Below are 12,660 nucleotides of genomic sequence, written 5' to 3'. Positions count from 1 at the left end.
TGAATCTAGAGTACTACAAAAAGTGGGAGCATCTATAGCCAGATATGACCTTGCCATTGTGTCTGGAAGGTTAATTCAGCAAAGATTGACTATGAACTAGACTACCCTAGGCCAAAGTTGACTGTGAGGCAAATTTATTTGCAAATCATCACCCAAAGGCTCTGATTTGCAATTTAGCTATAGTCATTTGTAGATCTATTTCATTAATTTTTTGGTTTTGTAATTTAATTATCTACATTTTTTTTTCACTTTATTATTTCAAAAAAAAAATTTTCCTCCGTGCAAGTAGCAAAGAATTTTTTTTTGCAATTATTGAGCTGTCAACTCTGGGCCCTACACAGAGAATATTCTATATTTTTCAGCGAGCTTTATTTAAGATTTTCCAACTACAACTAGAAAACTAACTAAATTCCTCCAAACAATTAGCCAAGTAGTACACATTAACTGGCAGCAAGCAAAGTCTAATGGGCTTGCATTTATTTTGACAACTGCTAACCTTCCTTTTTAAATAGTGCACTAAGCTATTTTCCCACCAATGTGGGATAAATAAAAAGAACTCTAGTGCTTTTTTTGTATTCTGATCATCACTCCCACATTTCAAGTAGATAAAGATTTTAGTAGGTGACCTCGGTGACTATCTTCTGAAATCTAATGCTGTCTACTTCATTTCCTGGTCACCTGTACATCCTTCTGGCACCATGTGACACTTCTTGTAGGTACCCCACAACCTTCGTACATTTGCCACATGGAAAAGAACTGAGTTTTGATAGTGTGACATGCATTTTTGGCACTGCATGTGGACCAATACTATCATGCCAACTAGACAGACACATGTCTGCCATGCAGGACCAGTGTTCGACATGTCATTGCCAGCAGACTAACATGTGTTTAGTCCACATTAGCTAGACCCTACATCATTTACCACATCACCTACCATGTAGACCTAGTCATATGTGACATATCATCCGTACAATCTGTACAATCCAGTTACCTACCATGTCACCCTAGGTCATTGATTTTTTGCTAACATTAGCATTACACTGGGTTAAACTTGATAGTCACCTGACCATCATTCCTAGCCATTTTTCAACTACTACAACAACCATTTGACCATCAAATTTAAGCATGCAATTTTCCTTCTAGACGCCTCTCTAGATTTCTTTCTGATTTGGCAGTTTGATTTTATGACCCCATAACTTGGTCATTTGTACTCCAATTTAGGTACATTTTTTTAAAAAATTGTGTAGAATTTACTAAAATTTCTAGTGGTGGTGTTCTTTTTTGGTTTTGGTTTAAGGATTTTTCATAAATTGCATATTTTGGTTACTATACCTACTTAATCTTGCATTTTCCAACTACAAACACTCCGTACAGGCTCATCTATTCACCTTTTTTAGGTTCCATTTTTTTTTGAAAGTGTGTATTTTCTCATCTACTTTCTAGATCTACAGTCAGATTCTAGGATTGTGTTGACAAAATTCTCACTTTTAGAACTAGGGCTTTTTCTACATTGTAAAGCTTTGACTATTTTTTAGAATTGTTGTACATCTGAGCTACAATACTTAGTAATAGATTAAGGCCTTAAAAGGTTGTTGTAAAAGAAAAATTATAAATTCCACTTTGTTCATTTTCACAAATGGCACATTGTATACGCACTACTTATAAAGTGCCAAGAGCATCTTTTTTTGGGTGTTCTTTTGACTAAGTAAAAAGGGGGATGTGTACTATGTTCTTGTGTCTCTCTTGTGTGCTCTTTTCATTTTTTACATCATGGGTTCATTTAAATTTCCACCTCTAGCTTCACATAGTTATTCTATATGGAAAGATATTGCATGGAGTAGATTAATGGAAAAAGGTTACAATCTTTATGTTAATGGTATAGTTACCAAACCTACTAATGCTAGAGAACTCATTGAATTGAAAAAACAAGACCAATAGGCTTTAGGAATTATTAGGAGTTGTGTATGTAGAGATCTCTTCTTTCACATTCTCAATTGTATAGAATCCAAACCTTCATGGGACAAACTTGAATCATTATATGGTAAGGTGGATGAAGAAAAGGGATTTTAGATTAAGGACGGTCTAATTCTCTTGGATCCAAAGAACATTGACACAATTTAGGATTACATCAATAAAGCTGGTGATTATAGGGCACTACTTAAAGATTGTGGAAATCCCATAAAGCATGACAAGTTGATTCATCACATCCTGAAGAGGCTACCTTCAGAGTATGCTTCCTTTGTTTCAAGTTTTAATACTCACTCATTGACTATGGGATCTTCTTACCAGAAACCTACATTTGATGCATTTATAGAGATGTTGATTGTTCAACAATCTCACTTGATGGATTTAGAACTTCCCATGACATCAAAGACAAAACCCTTGGTGGCTAGTGATGAGCACCAATCAAGTCAAGGAGGGAAAAGTTCTAGAAACAAAAAGAAGAAGTAGTGGAAGTAGAAATCACAATTTGAGATATAATAGTCCTCCTCACAACAAGGCAATTCTTCTTCCAACAAGAAGGGAAGTAATGACAAGAAGGAAAAAAAAATTTGTGCATAATGTAAAAAGCCAAATCATGATGAGCATAATTGCAAGACTAAAGGAATCGACGAGTCAGAAAATATAATTAGGAAGAAAAAAATTCAAGTGCCAAGTACTTTCAAGGATTCAACTCCAACCTCTTCAAAGTGAAAAGGGCAAGCACTTATGGCAAACTCAAGTTTTTCTTTGGAATGGATACTTGACTTAGGTGCCTCCTACCATATGGGTTCTTCAAAGGGAGACTTTTCTTCATTGAAGCAATTACAGGTACTACATATCTTCGTGGGAGATGATACTAAAATGGAAGTTGAAGGAGAAGGACATGTGGAAATGGAAAATGGGGAATTCAAAGATGATCTCTACATTCCAAACCTTAGCTCCAATCTCCTCTCAGTTTACAAAATCACTCACCTTGGAGATGGTCACAAAGTTGAGTTCCTTTCAGATTTAGTGATGGTGAGAAGTCTAAGAGATGAGTCATTGGTTGTAGTGGGGAAAGTAAATGATGAGAAGAGGCTTTATTCCTTCTCCCACTTTGTGCCTAAGCTCCTTCTCAAGTCTTTCTGACTCACTCTAATTCACAAATCACTTTATGGCATGAGCGGTTTGGTCATCTTACCTTCTGCCATCTCCCACAAATTTTCTTTAAACACATGGTCAAAGGTCTACCTAACATCAAATTTTCTAAGGGAGAGTGTTCATCATGTTCAATGGATATGCATCTCGAGTAGAAATATGATGAAGGCAAGTCTTCTAGAGCTCCAGTTGTTCTTTAGTTGGTTTACATAGTTTTAGCAGGTCCTTTTGTATTGACTTCAGTCAGCCAAGGATGCTACATCCTTAATTTTGTTGATGACTTTTCAAGATTCACATGGTTCTACTTCCTTCATCACAAGAGTTAAGTGGTTCATAAGCTTCAAGTCTTCAAGACTCATGTTGAACACAAATCAAGAAATTCCATCAAGGTTTTATGGGTGGACAATAAGAATAGATATCTACACAGAAGAGTTAGACTTTTGCAAGCTTGAGGGAATTGATCTTTAGAATCCACCAGCATTCAGTTTGCATAAGATAGAGGTTGAAACACTGAGGATTAGAACTCTCAATTCCATGGCAAGTTGCATGATAAAAGCCAAGTCTCTTGATCATACACTTGAAGTTGAAGCCATTATTAGTGCTACTCACATACTTATCAAGTCTCCTCATAATGCCTTAGAAGGCAAGACAACTTTTGAAACATGGTGCGGCAAAAAACTAGTTGTGAGTCACTTCAGAGTCTTCAGTTGTTCAACATGGGACACTGTCACCTCAGCCTTGTACTTTCATCGGATATGAAGAAAATGTTAAGGCATATAGACTTATGGATCCAGAGACTCATGATATTTTTGTGGAGAAGGATGTTCACTTTGAGGAAAGTTCACCCAGCTCATCCTCTAATCATCTTTGCACTTCATACATCATGAAAACTAATAGTGACCCCAATGATACTGCTTCAACAGATTCAGATACATGGGGTTCTATCAATAGTAGCAGTGAGAGGTCACATCATCAGTCTAGTCCACATGCATACATTACCACAGTGAAAGGTATCAAATTTGGGAGATTTTCTCTTCACAAACTTGAATCATTGTATGGTAAGGTGGATGAAGAAAAGGGATTTTAGATTGAGGATGATTTACTTCTCTTGGATCCAAAGAAATTTGACACAATTTAGGATTACATCAACAAAGCCAATGAGTATAGGGCACTACTTAAAGATTGTGGAAATCCCATGAAGGATGACAAGTTGATTCATCACATCCTAAAGAGGCTACCTTTAGGGTATGCTTCCTCTATTTTGAATTTTAATACTCATAGGTTGACCATGTGATCTGTTTACCAAAATCGTACATTTGATGCATTTGTAGAGATGTTGATTGTTGAAAAATCTCTCTTGATGGATTTAGGACTTCTCATGACATCAAAGCCCAAAGCCTTGGTGGCTAGTAATGAGCACCAATAAAGTCAAGGAGGGAAAAGTTCTAGCAACAACAAGAAGAAGTAGTTGAAGTACAAATCAAAATCTAAGACATCATAGTCCTCCTCACAAGAAGGCAATTCTTCTTCCAACAAGAAGGGAAGTAATGACAAGAAGGACAAACTTTTTTGTGCATAATGTAAAAAGCCAAATCATGATGAGCGTCATTGCAAGACTAAAAGAATCAATGAGTTAGAAAATCTACTCATGAAGAACAAGATTGATGTGCTATGTACTCCCAAGGATTCAACTCTGACCTCTTCAAAGGGAAAAGGGCAAGAACTTATGGAAACCTCAAGTTCTTATTTGGAATGGATACTTGACTCAGGTGCCTCCTACCATATGGGTTCTTCAAAGGGAGACTTTTCTTCATTGAAGCAATCAAAAGTACCACATATCTTCTTGGGAGATGATACTAAAATGGAAGTTGAAGGAAAAGGACATGTGGAAATGGAAAATGGGGAATTAAAAGATGTTCTCTACATTCCAAACCTTAGCTCCAATCTTCTCTCAGTTTACCAAATCACTCACCTTGGAGATGGTCACAAAGTTGAGTTCCTTCTAGATTTAGTGATGGTGAGTAGTGTAAGAGATGATTCATTGGTTGTAGTGGGGAAAGTTAGTGATGATAAGAAGCTTTATTCCTTCTTCCACTTTGTGCCTAAGTCTCCTTCTAAAGCCTTTTTGACTCACTCTAATTCACAAATCACTTTATGGCATGAGCAGTTTGTTCATCTTGTTTTTTTCCATCTTCCACAACTTTGCTTTAAAAACATGGTCAAAGGTCTACCTAACATCATGTTAAGTTGATATGCATCTCGATGAGAAGTATGATAAGGGCAAGTCTTCTAGAGCTCCAATTGTTCTTCAGTTTGTTCACATGGTTTTAGCAGGTCTTTTTGTAGTGACTTCAATCAGCCAAGGCTGCTACATCCTTGCTTTTGTTGATGACTTTTCAAGATTCACATGGTTCTACTTCTTTCATCATAAAAGTGAAGTGGTTCATAAGCTTCAGGCCTTCAAGACTTGTGTTGAACACAAATCAAGCAAGGACATGAAGGTTCTATGGGTGGACAATGAGAACAAATATGTGGATAGAAGGCTTAGAGACTTTTGCAACCTTGAGTGAATCAATCTTCAGAATCCACTAGCATTCAATCTACATAACACAGATGTTGCAGCCATTAGTAGTGCTACTCACATACTTAATAGGTCTCCTCATAATGCTTTAGAAGGCAAGACTCCTTTTGAAACATGGTGCAGTAGAAAACTAGTTGTGAGTCACTTTAGAGTCTTTAGTTGTTCATTATGGGCAAACCTATCATGCAAGGGATGCACGAAACTGTTACCTTAGCCTTTTACTTTCATCAGATATGAAGACAATGCTAAGGCATATAGACTTATGGATCTAGAGACTCATGATATTTTTGTGGAGAAGGATGTTCACTTTAAGGAAAGTTCACCCAACTCATCCTCTAATTGTTTCCACACTTCATATATTATGGAAATTGATAGTGACACCAGTGATAGTGCTTCAATAGATTCAGACACGTGGGGCTCCATCGATAGTAGCAGTGAGAGGTCACATCATCAATCTAATCCACATGCATACATTGCCATAGTGAAAGGTCCAACATAGTTGGGTACATGTTGTCTTCTAGCTCTAGGTTTAGAAGATGACTACATGGCAAACATTTCAGGTTTGTTCATGGAGTCACACACTATAGATTTGGGAGACAGCCTTGAGGACTTACATCTTCTCATTGATGTTGATGATTCTTCTATAGTTATTGTGAGGGCTCACTCTGACCCTCATGTCCATTCTCTACATGATCAATCTTTACAGGTTAGCATGATTTGTTATCCTTATGTACAGTAGTTGTTGAAGGTCTCTTTATTAGTTGAGGAGACAAATGGTTCATTGGAACAGGTTCAACAGACATCCTTGCCAGACCTACATTCATTCTTTTTAGCATAGTTGGGAGGGGCGACCACCAACATTAGCACAGGGACACTTGAACAGGTTTCAGGGCCACCATACATCATTCTGCACTCTTGGACTAGCTTCTACCTTGGGGTAACACTCACTGGTTGGCATTCTTCATTTGGGAGGTGGGGGGAGGGACTACCTTGTCTCTCTTCCTTTTCTTTCTTATGAGAGGGACTTTTTCCTCTTATGAGATCTTGTTCTTCTCCTTCTTCACTTTTGTATATACTAGATGTATGTCGTAATGGGGAAGTCTTGATTACTTCATCCATCCATTCATCCCTTTTATACCTCTTTTTTGGGGATGGTTTTTCCCATGAGGTTTTCCTTCTTTCTCCTCTTTATGAGAGACTGCATTTCATTATGTACATGGGTACCTAACATGGCCTAGTAGCCGAGGTCCATCTTGCATTTCATCCTAGTTTTCATAAGCTTAAGGGCATTCCTCTAAGTTGCACTTAAGGAGGGGTGTTGATGTAAATAATCATTTACTATTTACACTTACTTAAGTTTACTTAGGTTAATGCACTATTTTATTATTTTATTTTGTGATACACTTAGGAGTTTGTGCACCTTTTTGAGTTATCATGTTGACAGAACAAAAGTACAAAACTCTATTTCAGAACATGGTGTCTAAAACACTAGAGTTTGCATCATTCACTGAGTTGTCATGTTGACAACACAGTTATTCACACTCCCTTTTTAGCACATGTTGTCTACAACACTAATTTGTGTGTTACACCCTTGTAGGCTTATCCTCTCATCATCACACTTACTTCTATGCTTAATAGAGGATAACCCATATCTGGTTGACATGTGCCTAGTTGTATGACTTATCATGTAGCTAATTCTGAGGCATTCTAGATGTATCTTAGAGGCCTTTATATATAGACACTCCTAGTGTAATCTTAATGCATATTGAATGAATACATTGTTATTATGATCATACTCCTTTTTGGTCTATAGTTGTGCTTGTGTTTTAGTTCTTAGTTCTTGGATGAATTTTGCCTTAAGGAAAATTCTTACATGGTATCGGAGTTGGGAGATTTTCTCTTCACATGGTCATTTGAGACCATTTTTGCTTCAACACCTCAACCTGAATCCAAAGTACTACAAAAAGTGGGAGCATCTAAAGCCAGATCTAACCTCACCACTATATCTAGAATGTTGATTTGGTGAAGATTGACTATAAACTCAGCTACCCTAGGAAAAAGTTGATCATGACGTAAATTCTTTTTACAAATCAGCACCTAGAGGCTCTGATTTACAGTTTGGGTATGGTCATTTGCAAATCTATTTGATTGATTTTTTGGGTTTGTAATTTGATTCTCTATATTATTTTTTGACTTTATTATTTTTTTTTAAAAAAATTCCCTTCAAGTATGTAGCAGAGAAATTTTTTTGCAGGTTCCGGGCTATCAGCTCCTAGCCCTGCATAGAGAATATTCTATACTTTTTAGCAAGCTTTATTTAAGATTTTCTAGCTACACCTAGAAAATTGGCTAAATTCATACCAACCACTAGCCGAGCAGTCCACATAAACTGGCAGCAAGAAAAGTCTGATGGGCTTGCATTTGTTTTCACAACCACTGACCTTCCTTTTTAAATAGTGCACTATATTGTTTTCCCACCAAAGTGGGATGAATAAAAAGAACTCTGGCGCTTGTTTTGTCTTTCGACTGCCACTTCCCACAGTTCTAGCAGATAAAAATTCTTGTAGGTGACCTCACTGACTGTCTTCTGAACAACAGTGTCATTTGCTTCATTTCCTAGTCACACACGCACCCTTTTGGTGCCACGTGGTGCTTCTTGGAATTATTTCATGACCTTCATACATCTTCCATGTGACAAAGCATTGAGTATTGATGGTGTCACATGCATTTCTAGCACTACACATGGAAAAATACTATCCTACTAGTTTGTTAGACATGTGTCTGCCATGTAGGACCAGTGTTCAACATGTTAGTGCCAATAGATTGACATGTGTTTAGTCCACATCAGTTAAACCCTACATCATTTACCATGTCACCCACCACATAGACCTGGTCATATGCCACATGTCATCTATACAATCCATACAGTCTAGTCAGCTGCCACATTACTCTAAGTTGCTAATTTTTTGCTAACATTAGCATTTCACTATGTTAAATTTGACAATCGTCTGGCTGTCATTCCTAGTCATTTTTCAACTACTGTAATGACTATTTGATCATCAAATTTAACCACACAATTTTCCTTCCAAACCCTTCTCTAGATTGCTTGTTGATATGGTAGCCTGATTTTGCAAGCCCATAACTTGGTCATCTAGACTCCAAGTTAGGTGCAATTTTTTTGAAAATTGGGTAGAATTTTCTAAACTTTCTAGTGGTGGGGTTCTTTTCTAGTTTTTGTGTAAGGATTTTTTAAAAATTGCATTTTCTGGTGAATGTGCCTGCTTAATCCTATATTTTAAAACTTCAAACGCTCTGTATGGGCTCATCTGGTCACCTTTTCAAGTTCATTTTTTTTAAAGTGCATTTTTTTGTCTACTTTCTAGATCTACAGTCAGATTCTAGGAATACGTGGACAAAATTCCCACTTTCAAAACTAGGGCTTTCTCTACATTGTAAAGCTTTGATTACTTTTTAGAATTGTTGTACATATGGGCAATAGTGCTTAGTGATAGATTTGGGCCTCAAAAGGAAGTTGTAAAAGCAACATTAAAAAGTCCACTTTGTTCATTTTGACAAGTGGCCCATTGTACATGCACTACTTATAAAAGTGCCAAAAACATCTTCTTCTTTTTCTTTTTTTTTGGGGGCAGAGGGGGCGGGGGGGGGGGGGGGTGTTCTTTTGATTGAGAAAAAAGGTGGGGTGTGTATTGTGTTCTTGTGTCTTTCTTGTATTCTATTTTCATTTTCTGCATCATGGGTTCATTTAAATTTCCACCACTAACTTCACACAATTATTCTATATGGAAAGTTATTGCATAGAGTAGATTAATGGAAAAAGGTTACATTCTTTATGTTGATGATATAATTACCAAACCTAATGATGCTAAAGAACTCATTATATGGAAAAAACAAGACCAACAAGCTTTAGGAATCATCAGGAGTTGTGTACATAGAGATCTCTTCTTTCACATTGTCAGTTGTATAGAATCCAAACCTGCATGGAAAAAACTTGAATCATTGTATGGTAAGGTGGATGAAGAAAAGGGATTTCAAATTGAGGATGATTTATTTCCCTTGAATCCAAAGAACTTTGACACAATTTAGCATTACATCAACAAAGCCAATGAGTATAGGGCACTACTTAAAGATTATGGAAATCCCATGAAGGATGACAAGTTGATTCATCACATCCTAAAGAGGCTACCTTTAGAGTATGCCTCCTTTGTTTTGAGTTTTAATACTCACAAGTTGACCATGGGATCTGCTTACCAGAAGCCTACATTTGATGCATTTGCAAAGATGTTGATTGTTGAACGATCTCACTTGATGGATTTAGGACTTCTCACAACATCAAAGACCAAAGCCCTGGTGGCTAGTGATGACCACCAATCAAGTCAAGGAGGGAAAAGTTCTAGCAACAAAAAGAAGAAGCAATTGAAGTAGAAATCGCAATCTGAGACATAACAATCCTCCTCACAACAAGGCAATTCTTCTTCCAACAAGAAGGGAAGTAATGACAAGAAGGACAAACTTTTTTGTGCATACTATAAAAAGGTAAATCATGATGATGATCATTGCAAGACTAAAAGAATATATGTGTTAGAAAATCTACTCAGGAAGAACAAGATTCAAGTGCTAGGTACTTTTGTGGATTCAACTCCAACCTCTTCAATGGGAAAAGGGTAAGCACTTATGGAAAACTCAAGTTCTTTTTTTAGAATGGATACTTGAGTCAGGTGCCTCCTACCATATGGGTTCTTCAAAGGGAGACTTTTCTTCATTCAAGTAGTCATGGGTACCACATATCTTCATGGCAGATGATACTACAATGGAAGTTAAAGGAAAATGACATGTAGAAATGGAAAATGGGGAATTTAGAGATGTTCTCTATGTTCCAAACCTTAACTCTAATATCCTCTTAGTTTACCAAATCACTCACCTTGGAGATGGTCACAAAGTTGAGTTCCTTCTAGATTCAGTGATGGTGAGTAGTCGAAGAGATGATTCATTGGTTGTAGTGGAGAAATTCAATGATGAGAAGAGGCTTTATTCCTTCTCCCAATTTGTGCCTAAGTCTCCTTATCAAGCTTTTTTAACTCACTCTAATTCACAAATCAATTTATGGCATGAGTGGTTTGTTCATCTTGCCTACCACCATCTTCCAAAACTTTTCTTTAAACACATGGTCAAAGTTCTACCTAACATCAACTTTTCTAAAGGAGAGTGTTCATCATGTTCAGTGGATATGCATCTTGAGGAGAAGTATGATAAAGGCAATTCTTCTAGAGCTCCAGGTGTTCTTTAGGTTGGTCACATGGATTTAGTAGGTCCTTTTGCAGTGACTTTAGTTAGCCAAAGTTGCTACATCCTTACTATTGCTGATTACTTTTCAAGATTCACATGGGTCTACTTCCTTCATCATAAGAGTGAAGTGGTTCATAAGCTTCAAGCCTTAAAGACTCATGTTAAACATAAATCAAGGAAGGCCATCAAGGTTCTATGGGTGGACAATGAGAACATATATGTGGACAGAAGACTTAGAGACTTTTGCAAGCTTGAGGGAATCGATCTTCAAAATCCACAAGCATTAAGTTTGCATAAGATAGATGTTGCAGCACTAAGGATTAGGACTCTCAAATCCATTGCAAGTTGCATGATAAAAGCCAGGTCTCTTGATCCTACACTTGAACTTAAAGCCATTAGTAGTGCTACTGACATACTTAATAGGTCTTCTCATAATGCCTTAGAAGGTGGGACTCCTTTTGAGGCATGGTGCGGTAGAAAACTAGTTGTGAGTCACTTCAAGGTCTTTGATTGTTTAGTATGGACAAACTTATTTTCCAGGGGATGCAAGGCATGGTCACCTCAACCTTTTACTTTCATCGAATATGAAGAAAATCCTAAGGCAAATAGAGTTATTGATCTAGAGACTTATGAGATTTTTGTGGAGAAGGATGTTCACTTTAAGGAAAGTTAACCCAGCTTATCCTCTATTCCTCTCTACACTTCATACATTATGGAAACTGATAGTGACACTAGCGATAGTGCTTCAACAGATTTAGACACGTGGGATTCTATCGATAGTAGCAGTGAGAGGTCACATCATTAGTCTAGTCCACATGCATACATTGCCACAGTGAAAGATCCAACATAGTGGGGTACATGTCTTCTAGCTCCAGTGTCAGAGGATGACTATATGGTAGACATTTTAGGTTTTTTCATGGAATTACACACCATAGATTTGGGAGATAGCCTTGAGGACTTATATTTTTTCATTGATGTCAATGATCCTTCTACAGTCATTGTGAGGGCTTTCTTTGACCCTCATGTCCGTTCTCTACATGATCAATCTTTACAGGTTGGCGTGATTATGAATCCTTATGTATAGCAGTTGTTGGAGGTCTCTTTATCAGTTGAGGAAAAGAATGGTTCATTTCAACATGTTCAACATACATCCTTGCCAGCTCTGCATTCATTCTTTTTAGCATAGTTGGAAGGGGTGACCACCAGCATCAGCACATGGATGCTTGAATAGGTTTTAGGGTCACCATACATCATCAGTATTGTACCTTTGCCTTTATTTCTTCCAAAGGGAGGGAATGTCATTCTGCACTCTTGGACTAGCTTCTTCCTTGGAGTAGCACTCACTAGTCGGCATTCGTCATTTGGGGGAGGGGGGGACTACCTTGTCTCTTTTCCTCTTCTTTCTTATGGGGGGGACTTTTTCCTCTTATGAGGTCTTGTTCTTCTCCTTCTTCACTTTTCTATATACTAGATGTATGTCATATTGGGGGGGTCTTGATTACTACATCCATCAATGCATCCCTTTTATCTCTCTTTTTGGGGGATGGTTTTTTCAATGAGATTTTCCCTCTTTATCCACTTTATGAGAGACTACATTTCATTATGTACATGGGTACCTAACATGGCCTAGTAGCTGGGATCCATCTTGCATTTCA

The sequence above is a fragment of the Cupressus sempervirens genome, chromosome 10, assembly GCF_028749045.1.
Source record: "Cupressus sempervirens isolate cs-2001-9-10 chromosome 10, ASM2874904v1, whole genome shotgun sequence".
Taxonomy (NCBI): domain Eukaryota; kingdom Viridiplantae; phylum Streptophyta; class Pinopsida; order Cupressales; family Cupressaceae; genus Cupressus; species Cupressus sempervirens.
This window is presented reverse-complemented; position numbering follows the sequence as displayed.